This window comes from Kogia breviceps, chromosome X (assembly GCF_026419965.1).
Source record: "Kogia breviceps isolate mKogBre1 chromosome X, mKogBre1 haplotype 1, whole genome shotgun sequence".
Classification (NCBI taxonomy): domain Eukaryota; kingdom Metazoa; phylum Chordata; class Mammalia; order Artiodactyla; family Physeteridae; genus Kogia; species Kogia breviceps.
The window spans coordinates 86865416-86884149 of record NC_081330.1 but is presented as its reverse complement, the minus strand read 5'-3'; the positions used below and the strand labels follow the sequence as shown (position 1 = coordinate 86884149).

The window sequence follows — 18734 nt, the reverse complement described above, 5'->3', positions numbered from 1 at the left end:
GAGGAAGGAAGGAGAGATAAAGTGATTTGAGGAAGCTAAAAACAAAGAATGATTTCTCTCTTAATTATCCCTGTCCCTTCAACATCATCTCGTATCACTCTTTTCTTTTCTCACTCTATTCCTGCTACACTGGTCCTCTTGTAGTGGCTTGATGTTCTATGTTATTTTTCACATCAAGGCCTTTGTACTATCTTTTCTCTTTGCCTGCTGTGTTCTCTGTCCACTCCTCCACCCCTTCTTTTTCTTAACTCCTACTCATCTTTTCTCTTTTAACTCAAAGTTCATGTCCTCAGTGAAACTGTCTCCGAACCTTGGACTACATCAGTTTTCCCCATGGTTCACTCTCATTGTGCTTTGTACTTCTCGTTTTTATCACATATAAAATTGTAATTAATCAATTTTTGTTATTTTTAGTGTCTCCCTTCCCCTAATAGACTGTAAGGTCTATGAGAGCAAGGGCCATTTTTATTTCATGTATCAAAGTGCCTAAAATTGTTTCTGGCACATGGTTGACACTCCGAAAATATATATATACTTTTTAATATATTTATTGGAGTATAATTGCTTTACAGTGGTGTAATAGTTTCTGCTTTATAACAAAGTGAATCAGTTATACATATACATATATCCCCATATATCTTCCTTCTTGCATCTCCCTCCCTCCCACCCTCCCTATCCCACCCCCCTAGGTGGTCACAAAGCACCTAACTGATATCCCTGTGCTATGCGGCTGCTTCCCACTAGCTATCTATTTTATATTTGGTAGTGTATATATGTCCATGCCACTCTCTCACTTTGTCCTAGCTTACCATTACCCCTCCCCGTGTCCTCAAGTCTATTCACCAGTAGGTCTGTGTCTTTATTCCCGTCTTGCCCCTAGGTTCTTCATTACCTTTTTTTTTTTTTAGATTCCATATATATGTGTTAGCATACTGTATTGCTTTTTCTGTTTCTGACTTACTTCACTCTGTATGACAGAATCTAGGTCCATCCACCTCACTACAAATAACTCAATTTCGTTTCCTTTTATGGCTGAGTAATATCCATTGTATATATGTACCATATCTTCTTTATCCATTCATCTGTCGATGGACACTTAGGTTGCTTCCATGTCCTAGCTATTGTAAATAGAGCTGCAATGAACATTGTGGTACATGACTCTTTTGAATTATGTTTTTCTCAGGGTATATGCCCAGTAGTGGGATTGCTGGGTAGTATGGTAGTTCTATTTTTAGATTTTTAAGGAACCTCCATACTGTTCTCCATAGTGGCTGTATCAATTTACTTTCCCACCAACAGTGCAAGATGGTTCTGATTGAATCAGTGAATAGCTATCCTAAAGCATTTATGGGTTTTAGTACAGAATAGGTTCTCAATAAATATCTGTTGAATGAATGAATAAGTGAATGCATAAATGAAGGCTACAGGTATGATGTTCTAAGTTGCCATGTTATTCCTATAAACTGCATCTTAGCCCAATAACTCCTCAATCCTATTTACTCCCATGGCTTTGAAGGATCCACAAGGCTCTCAGTCTAATTCAGTATGACTTTCTTTTCAGATATCTAATTTGTGCTTAGACCATGGGATTCAAAAGGAAAAGAAGGGTCTTTCTCTGTTTATTGGAAGAACAGGGACACATGAAACAAAAAAGAACAATCCAAGACTGTATATGATAGATGATATAATTGCATATAGCAGTGTGGTATCATTGAAAAAAGTACTGAACAAGATAATCAAAGACCTCTTTTCTAGTTAGACGTTGGTTTGCATCTTTGGTCTGTCTGCTTATACTCTTCTTTTCACTTCTCTTCCTGTTGGCTGATTTTAACAACTTTGTAAGACAGATTTATATTTTTCTACTGTTTTGCTTATCATGGGTTGTTGCTGCCTCTCCTTCGAACAATCTGTGTTTACCCATTTTTCTCCTTACTTTTTGTAGCCTGAAAATTATTATTCATGACAGAAGGACAAAAAAAGAAGTAAAATGGAAGGTGAGGAGCATATTCCCCTATATCATTCATCAAATTTACACCACTGACCTTGTGCAATTTCTCTACCCATTTGTTACTTATCTTGCTCTGAATATAAACAAAGTATGTTACACTTATTGTTATTTTTGCAATCCTTAGTGCATTCTGGGCCTTATTCCTTTCTACTCCTTTGAACTATGGAGGGAGATTTAGCTTCAATTACCTTTCACAGTAAAAGGGAGAGAAAAATATCTGGAACAGAGATAAACAAAGGAGAAATGAAGTGATTTGTAGAGAAGAAAATAATACTTATAGAGTAGTTGTAAAGATTTAAATATATCAGTAAATGTCAGGTGTTTGGAATAAAGCCTAGCAAACAATAAATACTTACTAAATGTTAGCTATTACTCTTTGGATGGTATCTATTATGAAGGCTGCATCAGTAAAGGTCCTAGAAGAAAAAATAGATGCAACATTCGTATTAAGTAATTTGAGGAGAGTTTAATACTTTAACTACTTACAAAGGTGTGAGCAAGGGATAGGAAAACCACAAAGGATAGTGTAATATACTAGAGATAATAACAGTGAGTGCTATTAGTACTCCTAGGACTTAAGGAGTGCAAATAGGGAGTGATTCCTGGAACTCAGTATGAGTAGAGGGCTACTTGACAGGAGCTGTGATCTTTGGTTAAAGGAAGTAGCCAGCCCACAGCGACCTTGCAGTGTAGAAGCTGGGAGAATAAATACCTCAACAATACTCTCCATTTGCTTTCCAGACTCTTGCTGGTAACTCATTGGCCAAACCTCAACCAAAAGCAAGAGGAGAGGGGAGCCTGTTGATGGAGTATATATAAGCTAGTCTCCTGGGACACAAAGCAGGATGGAGAAAGTGGAGGGATGTATCTGGAAGATAAAACAGAAGATATCACCACAGTCATGATATAAATATAGGAGGTATAATCGTCTATGTATAGGAGATAAATTGTGAGGCATTTATGGTGTGACCAACAAGTCACCTATGGAAACATCTGGAGATTTCTGTGAGAAGATATGCATGTTAGTTTACAAATAAAAGTCACCCACTTCGGCCCAGGGTTTAATTAATGACTCCAACCCAGAATGCTGCTCTGATGGAGGCTTCTCTATATGCCTACAAAAGTTTTCTTTCTTTGGACCTTTTTCAGTCGTAATACCTCAGACCTCTCTTGAAAGCCTATGCCTTTTTAAGGGAGGAGCTATGTTGCTGGTGTTTAAGAAATTATTGAGAAGGATGTATATAAAAGAGAGAAGGTTGTTTCATCAGCTGGTACTAGAAAAAAACCCTCAAGCCTAAATAATCAACCTTGTATATTTCTCTTCCTCCACCACTCCTACTCCACTCTTCTATCACCAAGGAACAATAAGACTATATACAATTGTGCTGGGAGAGTTCAAAGAACTCTGATTTGTTAGAAATCAAGGAAAGTCTTATAAGAAAAATGACATTTGAGCTAGGCTTTGTATAAAGGATATATGCTTTAAAAATATAAACCAATATTTTAATATGTTTTGTTCATATCTCCTCTTATTTTCTATATGATTTAAAAGATAAATGCATAATCAATAATTACATATATATTAATGGGAACACAAGGGGTAAACTTGTATTTTTCCACATGTATAAAGATCTCCTTTGTTGTTGGTTTTAATAGTACAACTTACATATTTCAAATGGACAACAGAATTAGTAGCATTTATGGTGTTATAAAATAAACTACTTTTGAATGGGCACTTACTTTCCAGTACTTTGGGATTCACAAGACATAGTTAGAATATTTACTACTGTAGAAAATGTAGACTGCTGAAATCAAATGAAAGATGGGACTCGTGTGTGTGTGTGTGTGTGTGTGTGTGTGTGTGTGTACATGTTTTGATTGCTTGCCATTACAATGTTCTTCAGGTATTGGAAGAACTTTCATATTTTGTTTAGACACCATTAGGCACAAAAATTTTTGTAGAACAAATTTGATACTAGCACTGATATGGCTCTTGCGTCCATTTTTCTATTAGATTTATTAACCCACTTAATAATTTTAGTTACAACTCTTACAAAGTGGAGTTCTTCTTACTAAGACTGTGCTCAAGGCCCACATTTTATTTTTAAGGCTTTATATCTGGTTTTCATAAAATTTCCGAAATTGTGATGGCTACAATCTTATATCGTGGTCACGTCCCCTTCTATTTTTTTTAACTGAGGTAAGAACACTTAACATTGACATTTACCCAAATGTTAATTATCTTAGTATATTATCCTCAAGGTTGATCTATGTCATCATCTATGGAAGGATCTCCTTATATTGAAAGACTGAATAATATATATATTAATCTCATATTTTCTTTATTCATACATGTATCTATGGACATTTAAGTTGTTTCCACATCTTGGCTATTGTAAATATGCTGCACTGAAAATGGGAATGCAAATATCTGTCATCACGATTTCAGTTCTTTTGGATAAATACCCATAAGAGGCATTTCTACATAACATGGTATTTCTTTTTTTTTTTTCTGAATGGAAAATAGCTTCTTTTTTTTAGCAGGTTCTTATTAGTTATCCATTTTACACATATTAGTGTATATATGTCAATCCCAATCACCCAATTCATCACAACACCCACTCATCTACCACCACTTTCTCCTCTTGGTGTCCATACGTTAGTTCTCTACATCAGTGTCTCAAATTCTGCCCTGCAAACTGGTTCATCTGTACCATTTTTCTAGGTTTCACATATATGCGTTAATATATGATATATTTTTTCTCTTTCTGCCTTACTTCACTCTGTATGACAGTCTCTAGATCCATCCACGTCTCTACAAATGACCCAGTGTCATTGCTTTTTATGGCTGAGTAATATTCCATTATATATATGTACCACGTCTCCTTTATCCATTCATCTGTTGATGGACATTTAGGTTCATTCCATGACCTGGCTATTATAAATAGTGCTGCAATAAATATTGGGGTGCATGTGTCTTTTGAATTATGGTTTTCTCTGAGTATATGCCCAGTAGTGGGATTGCTGGGTCATATGGTAATGCTATTCTTAGTATTTTAAGGGACCTCCGTACTATTCTCCAGAGTGGCTGTATCAATTTATATTCCCACCAACAGTGCAAGAGCGTTCCCTTTTCTCCCCACCTTCTCCAGCATTTGTTGTTTTTAGATTTTCTGATGATACCCACTCTAACTGGAGTGAGGTGATACCTCATTGTAGTTCTGATTTGCATTTCTCTAGTAATTAGTGATATTGAGCAGCTTTTCATGTGCTTATTGGTCATCTGTATATCTTCTTAGGAGAAATGTCTATTTAGGTCTCCTGCCCATTTTTGGATTTGGGTTGTTTGTTCTTCTACGACTGAGCTGCATGAGTTGTTTATATTTTTTGGAAATTAATCCTTTGTCTGATGATTCGTTTGCAAATATATTCTCCCATTCTGAGAGTTGTCTTTTTGTCTAGCTTGTAGTTTCCTTTGCTATGCAAAAGCTTTTAAGTTTCATTACGTCCCATTTGTTTATTTTTGTTTTTATTACCATTACTGTAGGAGGTGGATCAAAAAGGATCTTGCTGTGATTTATGTCAAAGAGTGTTCATCTTATGTTTCCCTCAAAGAGTTTTATAGTGTCCAGTCTTATATTTAGGTCTCTAATCCATTTTGAGTTTATTTTTCCGTATGGTGATAGGGAGTGTTCTAATTTCATTCTTTTACATGTAGCTGTCCAGTTTTCACAGAACCACATATTGAAGAGACTGTCTTTTCTTCACTGTATATTCTTGCCTCCTTTATCAAAGATAAGGTTTCCATATGTGCGTGGGTTTATCTCTGGGCTTTCTATCCTGTTCTATTGACCTATATTTCTGTTTCTGTGCCGCTACCATGTTGTCTTGCAAACTGTAGCTTTGTAGTATAGTCTGAAGTCAGGGCGTCTGATTCCTCCAACTCTGTTTTTTTTTTCGGTAAAGAGAGCTTTGGCTATTTGGTATCTTTTGTGTCTTCATATAAATTTTGAGTTTTTCTGTCCTAGTTCTGTAAAAATGCCATCAGTAGTTTGATAGGGATTGCAATGAATCTGTAGATTACTTTGGGTAGTATAGTTATTTTCACAATATTGATTTTCCAGTCCAAGAACATGGTATATCTCTCCATCTGTTTGTATCATCTTTAATTTCTATCATCAGTGTCTTATAGTTTTCTGCATACAGGTGTTTTGTCTCCCTAGGTAGCTTTATTCCTAGGTAGTTCATTATTTTTGTTGCAATGGTAAATGGGAGTGTTTCCTTAATTTCTCTTTCATATTTTTCATCATTAGTGTATAGGAATGCAAGAGATTTCTGTGCATTATTTTTTTAACATCTTTATTGGAATATAATTGCTTTACAAGGGTGTGTTAGTTTCTGCTTTATAACAAAGTGAATCAGTTATACATATACATATGTTCCCATATCTCTTCCCTCTTGCATCTTCCTCCCTCCCACCCTCCCTATCCCACCCATCTAGGTGGTCACAAATCACTGAGCTGATCTCCCTGTGCTATATGGCTGTTTCCCACTATCTATTTTATATTTGGTAATGTGTATATGTCCATGCCACTCTCTCACTTCATCACAGCTTACCCTTCCCCCTCCCCATATCCTCAAGTCCATTCTCTAGTAAGTCTGTGTCTTTATTCCCATCTTAGCCCTAGGTTCTTCATGACCTTTTTTTTTCTTTCTTAGATTCCATATATATGTGTTAGCATATGGTATTTGTTTTTCTCTTTCTGACTTACTTCCCTCTGTATGACAGACTATGTCCATCCACCTCACTACAAATAACTCAGTTTTGTTTCTTTTTATGGCTGAGTAATATTCCATTGTATATACGTGCTACATCTTCATTATTCATTCATTTGTTGATTGGCACTTTGGTTGATTCCATGTTCTGGCTATTGTAGATAGAGCTGCAATGAACATTTTGGTACATGACTCTTTGAATTATAGTTTTCTCGGGGTATATGCATAGTAGTGGGATTGCTGGCTTCAATGGTAGTTCTACTTTTAGTTTTTTAAAGAACCTCTATACTGTTCCCCATAGAGGCTGTATCAATTTACATTCCCACCAACAGTGCAAGAGGGTTCCCTTTTTTCCACAGCCTCTCCAGCATTTATTGTTTATAGATTTTTCAATGATGGCCATTCTGACTGCTGTGAGAAGATATCTCATTGTAGTTTTGATTTGCATTTCTCTAATGATTAGTGATGCTGTGCATTCTTTCATGTATTTGATACCAATCTGTATAAATTCTTTGGAGAAATGTCTATTTATGTCTTCTGCCCATTTTGGGATTGGGTTGTGGATTGTTTGTTATTTTTGATATTAAACTGCATGCGTCGCTTATAAATTGTGGCGATTAATCCTTTGTCAGTTGCTTCATTTGCAAATATTTTCTCCCATTCTGAGGGTTGTTTTTTCATCTTGTTTATGGTTTTCTCTGCTGCTCAAAAGTTTTAAGTTTCATTACATCTCATATTTATTTTTGTGTTTTTTTTCCATTTCTGTAGGAGGTAGGTCAAAAAGTATTTTGCTGTGATTTATGTCATAGAGTGTTCTGCCTATGTTTTCCTCTAAGTGTTTGATAGTGTCTGACCTTACATTTAACTCTTTAATCCATTTTGAGTTTATTTTTCTGTATGGTGTTAGGGAGTGTTCTAATTTCATTCTTTCACATGTAGCTGTCCAGTATTCACAGCACCATTTACTGAAGTGACTGTCTTTTCTCCACTGTATATTCTTGCCTCCTTTATTGAAGATAAGGTGACCATAGGTGGGTGGGTTTATCTCTGGGCTTTCTATCCTGTTCCATTGACCTATATTTCTGTTTTTCTGTCAGTACCCTACTGTCTGGATTACTGTAGCTTTTTAGTATAGTCTGAAGTCCAGGAGCCTAATTCCTCCAGCCCCATTTCTTTCTCAAGATTACTTTGGTTATTCGGGGTCTTTTGTGTTTCCTTACAAATTGTGAAATTTTTTGTTCTAGTTCTGTGAAAAATGCCAGTGCTAGTTTATATAGGGATTGCATTGAATCTGTAGATTGAGTTGGGTAGTAGAGTCATTTTTACAAGTTTGATTATTCCAATAGAAGAACATGGTATATCTCTCCTTCTATTTGTATCATCTTTAATTTCTTTCATCAGTGTCTTATAATTTTCTGCATACAGGTCTTTTGAATACTTAGGTAGGTTTATTCCTATGTATTTTATTCTTTTTGTTGCAGTTGAAAATGGGAGTTTTCTTAATTTCACTTTCAGATTTTTCATCATTAGTGTATAGCAATCCAAGAGATTTCTGTGCATTAATTTTGTATCCTGCTACCTTACCAAATTCATTGATTAGCTCTAGCAGTTTTCTGGTAGCATCTTTAGGATTCTCTATGCATACTATCATGTCATCTGCAAACAGTGACAGCTTTACTTCTTCTTTTCCAATTTGGATTCCTTTATTTCTTTTTTCTTTTCTGATTGCTGTGGACAGAACTTCCAAAACTACCTTGAATAAGAGTGGTGAGAGTGGGCAACATTGTCTTGTTCCTGACCTTGATGGAAATTGTTTCAGATTTCCAGGATTGAGGATGATGTTGGCTATTGGTTTGTCATATATGACCTTTATTAAATTGAGGTAAGTTCCCTCTATGTCTAGTTTTTGGAGGGTTTTTTTCATAAATGGGTGTTGAATTTTGTCAAATGCTTTCTCAGCATCTGTTGAGATGATCATATGGTTTTTCTCCTTCAGCTCATTAATATGGTGTCTCATATTGATTGATTTGTGTATATTGAAGAATCCTTGCATTCCTGGGATAAACCCCACTTGATCATGTTGTATGATCCTTTTAATGTGCTGTTGGATTCTGTTTGCTAGTATTTTATTGAGGATTTTTGCATCTATGTTCATCAGTGATATTGGCCTTCAGTTTTCTCTCATTGTGACATCTTTTCTGCTTTTGCTATCATGGTGATGGTGGCCTCACAGAGTGAGTTTTGGTGTCTTCCTCCCCCTGCTATATTTTGGAAGAGTTTGAGAAGGATAGGTGGTAGCTCTTCTGTAAATCACTGATACAATTTGCCTGGGAAGCCATCTGGTCCTGGGCTTTTGTTTGTTGGAAAATTTTTAATCACTCTTTCAATTTCAGTGCTTGTGATTGGTGTGTTCATATTTTCTATTTCTTCGTGGTTTAGTCTCGGAAAGTTGTGCATTTCTAAGAATTTGACCATTTTTTCCAAGTTGTCCATGTTATTGGCATATAGTTTCTTGTTGTAATCTCTCATTGTCCTTTGTATTTCTGCAGTGTCAGTTACTTCTTTTTCATTTCTAAATCCATTGATTTGAGTCTTCTCCCTTTTTTCCTTGATGAATCTTGCTAATGCTTTATCAACTTTTTTATCTTCTGAAAGAACCAGCTTTTAGTTTTATTGATCTTTGCTATCATTCCCTTCATTTCTTTTTCACTCATTTGTGATCTGATATTTATGATGTCTTTCCTCCTGCTAAGTTTGGGGTTTTTTTGTTCTTCTTTCTCTAATTGCCTTAGGTGTAAAGTTAGGTTGTTTATTCGAGAAGTTTCTTGTTTCTTAAGGTAGGATTGTATTGCTATAAACTTCTCTCTTAGCACTGCTTTTGCTGGTTCCCATAGGTTTTGGTTCGTTGTGTTTTCATTGTCATTTGTTTCTAGGTATTTATTGATTTCTTCTTTGATTCCTTCACTGTTCTCTGGTTATTAAGTAGTCTATTGTTTAGCCTCCATGTGTTTGTATTTTTTACAGGTCTTTTCCTGTAATTGATATCTAGTCTCCTAGTGTTGTGGTTGGAAAAAATACTTGATATGATTTCAATTTTCTTATATTTACCAGGGCTTGATTTGTGACCTAAGATATGATCTATCATGGAGAATGTTCCATGAGCACTTGAGAATAATGTGTATTTTGTTGTTTTGGGATGGAATGTCCTTTAAATATCAATTAAGTCCATCTTGTTTAATGTATCACTTAAAGCTTGTGTTCCTTTTTTTAATTTCATTTTGGATGATCTGTCCATTGTTGAAAGTGGGGTGTTAAAGTCCCCTAATATGATTCTGTTACTTTCGATGTCTCCTTTTATGGCTGTTCATATTTGCTTATGTATTGAGGTGCACCTATGTTGGTTGCATAAATATTTACAATTGTTATATCTTCTTTTTGGATTTATACCTTGATCATTATATAGTGTCCTTCTTTGTCTCTTGTAAGATTCTTTCTTTTAAGTCTCTTTTCTGTGATATGAGAATTGCTACTCCAGATTTCTTTTCATTTAAATTTGCATGGAATATCATTTTCCATATCCTCACTTTCTGTCTTTATATGTCCCTAGGTCTGAGGTGGGTCTCTTGTAGACAGCATATATATGGGTCTTGGTTTTCTATCCATTCAGCCATTCTATGTCTTTTTGTTGGAGAATGTAATCCATTTACATTTAAGATAATTATCGATATGTATGTTCCTAATACCATTTTCTTAATTGTTTTGGCTTTGTTTTTGTCAGTGTTTACTTTCTCTTGTGTTTCCTGCCTAGAGAAGTTCCTTTAGCATTTGTTGTAAAGCTGGTTTGGTGTTGCTGAATTCTCTTAGATTTTGCTTGTGTGTAAAAGTTTTAAGTTCTCCATCAAATCTCACTGAGATCCCTGCTGGGTAGAGTAATCTTGGTTGTAGGTTTTTCTCCTTCATCATTTTAAATATGTCCTGCCAGTCCCTTCTGACTTTCAGAATTTCTGCTGACAGATCAGCTGTTAACCTTATGGGGATTCCCTCGTGTGTTATTTGTTTCTTTTCCCTTGCTGATTTTAATATTTTATCTATGTATTTAATATTTGATAGTTTGATTAATATGTGTCTTGGTGTGTTTCTCCTTAGATTTGTCCTGTATGGGACCCTCTCTGCTTCCTGGAATTGATTATTTTCTTTCACATGTTAGGAAATTTTTCAACTGTAATCTCTTCAAATATTTTCTCGGTCCGTTTCTTTTTCTCTTCTTCTTCTGAGACCCCTATAATTCGAATGTTGGTGCATTTACTGTTGTCTCAGAGGTCTCTGAGTCTGTCCTCAATTCTTTTCATTCTTTTCTCTTTGTTCTGCTCTGCAGTAGCTATTTCCACCATTTTATCTTCCAGGTCACTTATCCGTTCTTCTGTCTCAGTTTTTCTACTACTGATCCCTTCTAGAGAATTTTTAATTTCATTTATTGTGTTGTTCATCACTGTTTGTTTGCTTTTTAGTTCTTCTAGTTCATTGTTAAACGTTTCTTGTATTTTCTCCATTCTATTTCCAAGATTTTGGATCATCTTTTCTATAATTATTTTGAATTATTTTTCAGGTAGACTACCTATTTCCTCTTCATTTGTTAGGTCTGGTGCATTTTTGCCTTGCTCCTTCATCTGCTGTGTGTTTCTCTGTCTTCTCATTTTGCGTAACTTACTGTGTTTGGGGACTCCTTTTAGCAGGCTGCAGGTTTGTATTGCCCGTTATTTTTGCTGTCTCTCCCCAGTGGCTTTAGTTGATTCAGTGTTTTCTGTAGGCTTCTTGGTGGAGGAGGCTAGTACCTGTGTTCTGGTGGATGACGCTGGATCCTGTTTTTCTGGTGGGCAAGTCCAAATCAGGTTGTGTGTTTTGCGGTGTCTGTTTCCTTGTTAAGATTTTAGGCAGCCTCTCTGCCAATGTCTGGGGTTGTGTTCCTGTCTTGCTAATTGTTTGTCATAGGGTTTCCAGCACTGTAGCTTTCTGTTCATTGATTTGAGCTGGGTCTTGGCATTGAGTTGGAGATCTCTGGGATATTTTCACCATTTGATGTTATGTGTAGCTGAGAGGTCTCTTGGAGGACCAGTGTCCTGAACTTGGCTCCCCCACCTCAGAGGCACAGCCCTGATGCCTGGCTGCAGCACCAAGAGCCTGTCGTCCAGTTGGCTCAGAACAAAAGGGAGAAAAAAAGGAAAGAAAGAAAGAAAGAATAAAATAAAGTTATTAATATAAAAATTAAAAAATAATTATTAAGAAAAATATTTTGAAAATTAAAAAAAGAAAAACAAAACACAGACAAACAGAACCCTAGGACAAATGGTAAAAGCAAAGCTATACAGACAAAATCACACACAGAAGCATACACATACACACTCCCAAAAAGAGAAAAAGGGAAAAAAGTATATATATATAGTGTTGCTCCCAGGTCCACCTCCTCAATTTGGGAAGATTCTTTGTCTCTTCATGTTTTCCACAGATGCTGGGTAAATCAAGTTGATTGTGGAGATTTAATCTGCTGCTTCTCAGGCTGCTGGAAGAAATTTCCCTTTCCCTTCTTTTTTGGCTCAGCTCCTGGGGTTCAGCTTTGGATTTGGACCCACCTCTGTGTAGGGTGCATGAGGGCATCTGTTCTTAGCTCAGTCCAGACAGGGTTAAAGAAGCAGCTGATTCGGGGGCTCTGGCTCACTGAAGCCGAGGGTTGGGAGGGTTATGGAGTGTGTGGCGAGCCTGTGATGGCAGAGGCCAGCATGAGGTTGCACCAGTCTAAGGTGTGGCGTGCCTTCTCCCGGGGAATTTGTCCCTGGATCACGGGACCGTGGCAGTGGCGGGCTTCACAGTCTCCCGGGAGGGGAGGTGTGGATAGTGATCTGTGCTTGCACACAGGTTTCTTGGTGGCAACAGCAGCTGCCTTAGCATCTCATGTCCGTCTCTGGGGTCCACAGTGATAGCTGTGGCTCGCGCGTCTCTGAAGCTCATTTAAGTGGTGCTCTTAATCCCCTCTCCTCACACACCAGGAAACAAAGTGGCAAGAAAAAGTCTCTTGTCTCTCCAGCAGCTCCAGACATTTTCCCCTACTCCCTCCGGGCTAGAGGTGGTGCACTAGCCCTTTCAGGCTGTGTTCACGCAGCCAACCCCTGTCCTCTCCCTGGGATCTGACTTCCGAAGCCCGAGCCTCAGGTCCCAGCCCCAACCTGTCCCAGTGGGTGATAAGACAGCCTCGGGCTGGTGAGTGCTTGTCAGCACCAATGCTCTGTGTGGGAATCTCTCCACTTTGCCCTCTGCACCCCTGTTGCTGCTCCCTCCTCCAAGGCTCTGAAGCTTCCCCCCTCCGCCACCCACAGTCTCCGCCCACAAAGGGGCTTCCTAGTGTATGGAAACTTTTCCTCCTTCACAGCTCCCTCCCACTGGTGCAGGCCACGTTCCTATTCTTTTGTCTCTGTTTTTTTCTTTTTTCTTTTCCCCTCCCCAGGTACGTGGAGAGTCTCTTGCCTTTTGAGAGGTCTGATGTCTTCTGCCAGCATTCAGTAAGTGTTCTGTAGGAGTTTTTCCACATGTAGATGTGTTTCTGATGTATTTGTGACTAGGAAGTTGATCTCCACCTTTTACTCTTCTGCCATCTTGAAGCTCCCACAGAACTTGGGTTTTTAATGATGTTTTGAGGCATCATACTTCTGGGGACCTCTTATTAGGTTAGATGATAAGTTTACCTTATGTTGTGGGTCATGTGGCATTGGGAATTCTGTCAGATTCTTCTGTGAAGCTGCAGGGTGAGCAGTAAGGACCACAGGTACTCAAAATGGATGCTCTTCAGCATGTGGCAAAATTTCACACAATTTCCCTCTCTGTGTGTAAGTCTGAATCTATACATGTGTACATGCATACACACACTGTCACACACACACACCCACACACACATCCCTAAGGCCACACCTTTACTTCTTTTCATTCTCAGTTTAGCTATTTTGATAATCCCTACTTACAACTGTTAATTTCAACATATATAGTTATTCAGTATTTAACATTATAAACATATATTTAACTCCACATTGAATGAGACATTGTGCCTAGTGCTCTATGAGGAAGTACAGATTGATAAATCTTTTCACAAAAACTTTTCCACAGTCTTCATTGGCATTAGAAATAATCAAGTTTAGTCAAGAGTAAAGAATAAAAACGCTTATTTAAAAAACACCATCCAGCTTTGGCAGGCAGGGAGGGTGAGTGTTTAATGTTTTATTTGTACATGTAATTGGAGATACAGGAAGCAGTATGGCAAAAAATGAATACTTATCATTAAAATTGAAAAAGATAAGTGAGTAGTAAACTACTATGAGAGAAAGGAACTTTAAGTCACCATACAATGAGAAGAATCTCATCTTTGATACGTACTAGTAGAGGAGGAGATTTGACTTACTTGCAGGATTATGGAAGAAGTTCCTCAGGAAACATGTTGGTTCATAAGTATGAAGAGGTATGCTACAGAAAGATGTGAGCAGACCCCAGTGTTAGTAGGGGATATGGAGAAGTGCAGATAAGAAAAATGAAAAATCAGGCAGAATGTCTTTGCTCAAGGGTCCCTATAAAAATGTATTTTAAAAAAATCTGAGTAAGCATGTATTGTAATTCTTTTCTGTGACTATAAAAGTATAATGGACAGCATTAGAAATCAATTATGTTGTAAACATATAAGAATATCCTTTCATTGTAGGCATATACCTTCCTACATCTATTATAATATATATCACATTATAAAATTCCTTTTTTTCCTTGTTCCATTTTCTGGTTCCTAGTTGTTCACATTCTGGAAGAAGACAAAGGCCTTTAGAGATCCATCAATCCAATCCTTTTTATTTCACAGTAAGGAGAGTAAATTGCTTGCCCATGGTCACATTCATCCTCAGTGGCAGCAATTGGACTAGAACAAGGTCTCCTGATTGTCCATCAGGTGCTTTAGTTACAACATGACATGCTTAATATATCATCCTGTCCCTGCTCTGGACATGATGGTTCTTCCTCATTCTCAGCTGGGGCAGAATGGCTGTGAGGGAAAGGAGTCAGTCTATTTGGGGCCCCTCTGGCTTGCTATGAGTGTGGGGCACTAAAAGGGATGGCAATAAAACATATCTCCTACTTCTATCCCAAATCTAAAAATAAACACACACACACACATGCACACACAGTCAGTCTACTCTGATCACCTAGCTGAGAAATATTTCCTGGATAGAGCGTTTTGTGTGAGAATTTTTAAAGGCTGCCATAAGAGAGGTTATTGATTTTAAAGGAATTTAATTTAATAAAAGAATTTAAATTAATATTTAGAGATTTTAAAGGCCCAGGACACATACACCTTTCAGAAGCTCTTCAAATAAAGCCCTAGTTACAGTTGATGACTGGCATGGAGATCTTCAGGCTCCAGGGGACATCTCAACAGAACTCATGGAGTCCCTACCACAACACTATCAAATGCGCTCCTAATCAGTAGTAGGAATTGCTTCCAAACATGCAAATTCAAGCAGAAAGGAAAACACATTTGATTGGATTCTTTTCAAAAGTCCTACCATTTTCACATCTTCTTTTGGTTTCATATTTATCAGCACCCCCATTCTAAATGTTTTATTCTGACTATCCATATTTCTGGGTGACAATACCGGGGATGCTTTATTACAATATACAGGACAGGCACCTCAAGAGGGAGGGTGGTCAGGTCTCTCAGGGCCATTTTCTTCTGTGTGTCCTTTGAGAGCAAAATGAAAGTGTTATCATATTTTTAAAAATGTCTATCCTATAATCTTTCATTCAAGGTTCAGTACAAAGAATATGAATTTAAAATATCCTCTGTCATATTCATGAACTAAGAAAACTATAAGAGGAAAGTTCTTGAAGCTCTGACAATCTCAATTTTATCAAAATATCAAAAAGTATCACAATTCTATAGATTGCCCTGGAGAAATTTATCTTTCTTGTGCTCCATAGGTTTATGTAGAGTAAGGTTTTCTTTTATTTAAACTTTTCCCTAGAAATTTGCTCTCTCAAGTGAAGAGATATCATTTGTTTACAAACAAGAGCCAGCTGTGTGTTGTGTGTTTCATCTCAGGCAATAAATTGCCTTTGTACCATATTTCTTGTCTCTTTCCATATAGTTTGTTGTATCTTATACACAGACTCCTGAAAATTTCTTCCTAGTTGTGTAGGAAAGCCATAACTTTCTCTAGGGCATTGATGGTTCACAGAGCAAAGGGAGTCCTTTCTCAGGGCAGGGGGTTGTTCAGGGGCCACATGGGGATATACAGATATACAACAAATACAGAGTTGTGTTTGTGCTGTCTGTCAATGGAGTTCATTAGGGACATATAGAACTGGGACTTACTTACACCAGGTATCTCTTTAAAAGTTTTCAGTCAATAATGAGATTGACCAGGCAGACCTCTTTACAGCATCATCTAAATTCTGTAAATGCTGTTTGCCACATGGCGTCTCAGCAAAATTATTTCAGGTTTGATGGCAAAGTCACTTTGCAGCAGATTCTGGACTCTGAGAGCTTCGGCTCTGTCATCTTCAGCAATATCACAAATTTGAGAGAACACCTCTTCTGCTTCCACTTCAGGCATATCTTCCACTCCCTCAGCTCCCTCCTGCTCTGCTGTTTGTATCTCTGTTGTATTGCTATGCTCAGCACCATCACGCAGGGAGATTTCTTGGAATCTGACTCATAATGTCTTTGATTTGTATCCACACTGTGATATTTACCCTAAGAGAGAGAAAGAGCAGGGATTTGTTTTGAGCTTCCCCATACCCATTATAAATATCAAAGTCAGAAGAAAGCTTTATTTATTTCCCAGCATTTATTTTCATTCCTGCACCAAGATAAGACCTGCTTGGATTTAGGGATGTGAAGCCAGAATAAGTAGACAATTAGGACTCATTGCAATGGTACTCCATTCCGGATAGCAGGTGCTACAAAAGAACTCAGGCGGGACACCTGGAAGGAGGGTGGTGGCGTGGCCCCATGATTTTTTTGTCTTCCTCTCCTATGGAGTGCTGTGTGACTTCCCCCAGACATCCAGAGGGAGAGGTGTGGAGTCCATGGTGCGCTGCAAATCCCATACCCATGCCTACCGTCCCTGCGTGCATGTCTGGGGACTGCTGAGTCCCCTCATTTTTGAGACTCGCTGCCACTTAACCCTTGGAGGCTGGCCTCGCTGGCCCATGGCTCTGAAGGCCTGGTGGGACCCAGGTCGTTGTGCCATGGGCGGCGGTGACCCCACCAGTCTTATTAATTTTAATTTCCATATTATTAGCTATCAATAATAATATGCTACTCAGAGGGAAAAAAAGGAAACTACCTTTGACATAGCTCTAAGTGGAAATGATAGTGAAGCCTTTTGAATTTCCCCTGTTGTTGTGTATGAATGTGTGTGTGTGTCACGTGAAAAGTAGAATGCAACTAGTGATAATTGCTGAATTATGTTCTATGGGCAAAGTTTGGTGGTTTGATGTTCATGGAAGCTGGTATTGCGTAACTGTTTGGGAAAAAATATACATGCACATACATATAAATATATATTGTGTAATATATACTTATTTATTATGTAATATTTAATATATGCTTATATTCAGTGTAACCATATGAAATTGTCATTTTTCAGGTCAAAAATGGTTGAATATCAGCAATTACATATGGTTATACTATGTGTGTATGTGTGTTTTAAGATGAACCCAAGAGAGAGAAAGAGGATGAGAAAGACAGAGACAGATAGATACAGACACAAGGACAGAGTAACAGAGAGAGACAGAGAGTGAAGGATGTGTGTGTTTATGTGTGTATCTCATGGTAAAACTTATAAGTTGTGGGCATCTGTATCTATGTAGGATTGTCCTATAAATATGAAGCTGGTGCTAATTGTGGAGTTCATTTAGTCTCTCCATGAACCATCTCGGAAATGTAGCTAACATTCTCCTTTCCACATATTTCTGAGAAAGGTAGTTGAACAAGCTTCTTGTTCAATCACAATTTTAGGGTCTGAAGGCATTGAATTCTGTATTATTTCCAGAATGAGAAAGGAAACAACTCATCATCATCTTAAAAAATTTATAATAGCCATTCGTATATTATAGTTAATCTCATGACTATAATTGAAAACTTAGTACTGGATTACAGAAATATGACCAAATCTTGTCAGCCATTTGATATGAAATCAGTCCCCAAGATTATTGTTTATTGTTGATGTACTCATTAGCCTTCTATTTCTCATGGACAGTGGATCTTTCTAAAACCATTGTTGCTGTTTTAAAATGTTTCTTTGAGAGAGCACTGAGAATGGCTAGGTATAAAACGCACTTTTTTTCTTCAGCAAGTTGCTCCTTGCTGTCTGTTTTAAGGGTCATTGAATTATCTTCATAAATATTCAGCTTATGTATTAACACTTGCTCTATGCAGATTCATGAAAAGATGCTCAACATCACTAATTATTAGAGAAATGCAAATCAAAACAACAATGAGATATTACCTCACACCAGTCAGAATGGCTATCATCAAAAACTAAAAATAGAAGTATCATATGGTCCAGCAATTCCACTGCTGGGTATATATCAGAGGAAAACAAAAACACTAATTTGAAAAGATACATGCACCACAATGTTCATAGCAGCAGTATTTACAATAGCCAAGATATGGAAGCAACCTAAGTGTCCATCAACAGACTAATGGATAATGAAGATTATATATATATATATATATATATATATATATATATATATATATATATATATATATATATATATATATATACATATATATATATATATATATATATAGTGAAACATTACTCAGCCATAAAACAGAATGAAACTCTGTCCATTGCAAAAATGCAGATGGATCTAGAGTGTATTATGCTTGCTGAAATAAGGCAGAAAAAGAAAGATT

General features: G+C 37.2%; 1 protein-coding gene and 1 pseudogene across 3 annotated transcripts in view; one reads left to right on the top strand and one right to left on the bottom strand.

Moving 5' to 3' along the window:
- The window catches only part of KLF8 (KLF transcription factor 8), a 358727-nt gene that overhangs the window by 33886 nt on the left and 306107 nt on the right, over window positions 1–18734 (top strand). Inside the window, exon 2 of one of the 3 annotated variants that reach the window (XM_067023451.1) lies at window positions 13281–13335. The exons of the other annotated variants lie outside the window; for them this stretch is intronic. The gene's annotated coding sequence lies outside the window, so the exon portion shown is untranslated. The remainder of the gene's footprint in view (window positions 1–13280; window positions 13336–18734) is intronic. 3 annotated transcript variants of the gene reach the window in all.
- Window positions 15902–16608, bottom strand: LOC131747789 (TIR domain-containing adapter molecule 2-like; annotated as a pseudogene).